General features: G+C 51.6%; 1 pseudogene; it reads left to right on the top strand.

The window, feature by feature from the left end:
• Positions 1 to 210: 210 nt before the first annotated feature.
• Positions 211 to 1,150, top strand: LOC102245160 (annotated as a pseudogene).
• Positions 1,151 to 2,031: the final 881 nt, after the last annotated feature.

The following is a 2,031-nucleotide window of genomic DNA, read 5'->3' as shown; positions in this document are numbered from 1 at the left end:
ATGTGATTAAGTTAAGGGTCTTGACATGGAAGATTATTCTTCTCAAAGGGAAGCAGAGGGAGATTTTTGACACAGTCTCGTTGAGGAGAAGGTGAGGGAAGATGGAGCAGAGAAATGTTGGCCTTGAGGGTGAAGTGGAGCAGCCCTTGCCGCGATACCCAGAGAGAGGCCCAGGTGGCCTTGTTCTCGGTTTTCACAGGACGTAAAGGGAAACTTTCACAATGTCCGGAGCCCTTGATGCCCAGCAAATGAAAGAGGAGCATGTCCTCAAATTCCTTGCAGCAGGAACCCACCCAGGTGGCACCGACCTTGACTCCAAATGGAATAGTGCGTCTGCAAAAGGAAAAGTGATGGCCTCTACGTCGGAAATCTGTGAAGAACCTGGGACGAGCTTCTGCTGGCAGCTCACGCCGTGGAAAATCCCGCTGGGGTCAGTGCCATACGTCCAGGAGCTCCAGCCAGCGAGCTGTGCTGAAGTTTGCTGCTGCCACTGGAGCCACTGCCCATTGCCGGACACTTCACTCCTAGAACCTTCACTAAGCAGCCCCGGGGAGCCTTCTGGAAGCCGAGACTTCTGGTGGTTCCTGATCCCAGGGCTGACCATCAGCCTCTCACAGAGAGGACCTCTCACTGGTCTATGTCAACCTGTCCACCATCACTCTGCTCTGTGTAACACACACTCTTCCTGTGTGCCCTGGGACATCGCCAGCCTTTGGGAAAACAAGGGGGCTCTGATGTGGCGGGTGCTGCCCTGGGAAGTTCTGAATGGTACCATCTTCCATGGACGCCCATGGGAGGTCATACCTGAACTCTGCTTCTATGGAGATCCTGACGAGATTGGAAAAGAAGAGCAGGCTACAGCTGGGTGGCCCTAGACAAGCTGAAAACGCTGTGACCAAGAGGAGTTTCAGGGAGAATGGACTGCCCCAGCTCCTGAGTTCATGCTGCTCAGCCTGTGTGCAGGTGCCCTCCGGGCCTATCCTGCAGCTCCCTGCTGAAGACTGGATCACTCAGCTGCCACTGAGGACTGGACTGCAGCCCCACTGCTCAGGCCACTGAGAGGGTGGGGACAACCACTGAGTGGTCCTAAGGTGTCCTTCCACAAACTCTTAACAGAATGGAAATAAGATGGATGGAAAATAAACAGTTTCTAGAAGTTAAAAAAAGAGAGAGAAGTGGTGCAGCCACAAGCAGCCAAGGAATGCCAATAAGCACCAGAAGGTGGAAGAGGCAAGAACAGGTTCTCCAGAGCCTCCAGAGGGGGTGTGGCCCTGCTGACAGACACCTTGACTTTGGCCCAGTGATGCTGATTTGGACTCCTGGCCTGCATAGCTGTGAGAGAACAAACTTCTATTGTTCGAAGTCACCAAGTGGGTGGTAATTTGTTTCAGCAGCAATAAGAAGCTAATACTTACATACATGTACACTTAAACATGATTACATGCGTGGTGATGGATAAAGCTGGGAGACGTGATTAATGGTGACTGGAGGGGTCACCACAGAGGACACAGCCCAGGCAGACCTGTCTGCAAGTGAGCATTTCAACAAGGACCTGTGAGCCGGGAGCAGGAGCAGAGAGAGACCGCCAGCCGGCACTCAGTGGCTCGCAGGTAGACAGGGCCGCATGGGTATGGGGAACAAATAAAAAGCCAGAGAGATTGAAGCAAGGCAGACCAGGGCCAAGGGTTATGAGGTGTTGTCAGAGGGGCTGGCTGGAGCCACTTCGTGTGAGGTTTGTCAGTCAGAGTAAGGCATGTGGATTTCAGCAGGGACTAGTGCGATCTGCTTTACATTATGTAGAGATCTTCATGTAAAGGCTAGATTATAAGGCTCAGAGGAAACGAGGAAAAGCAGTGAGAAGACCTTTTTTTTTTTTTTTAATTAAATCTTTATTTTTCAAATTTTAAAATAAGTTACTCTTTTTTCCCACCATCACTCCCCTCCACCCAGTTCCAACCCCACCCTCTGCCCTCACTCCCCACCCACTGTCCTCATCCATAGGTGCACGATTGTTGTCTAATCTCTTCACTC

Source organism: Myotis brandtii, unplaced genomic scaffold (genome assembly GCF_000412655.1).
Source record: "Myotis brandtii unplaced genomic scaffold, ASM41265v1 scaffold102, whole genome shotgun sequence".
NCBI lineage: Eukaryota > Metazoa > Chordata > Mammalia > Chiroptera > Vespertilionidae > Myotis > Myotis brandtii.
This window is presented reverse-complemented; position numbering and strand designations above follow the sequence as displayed.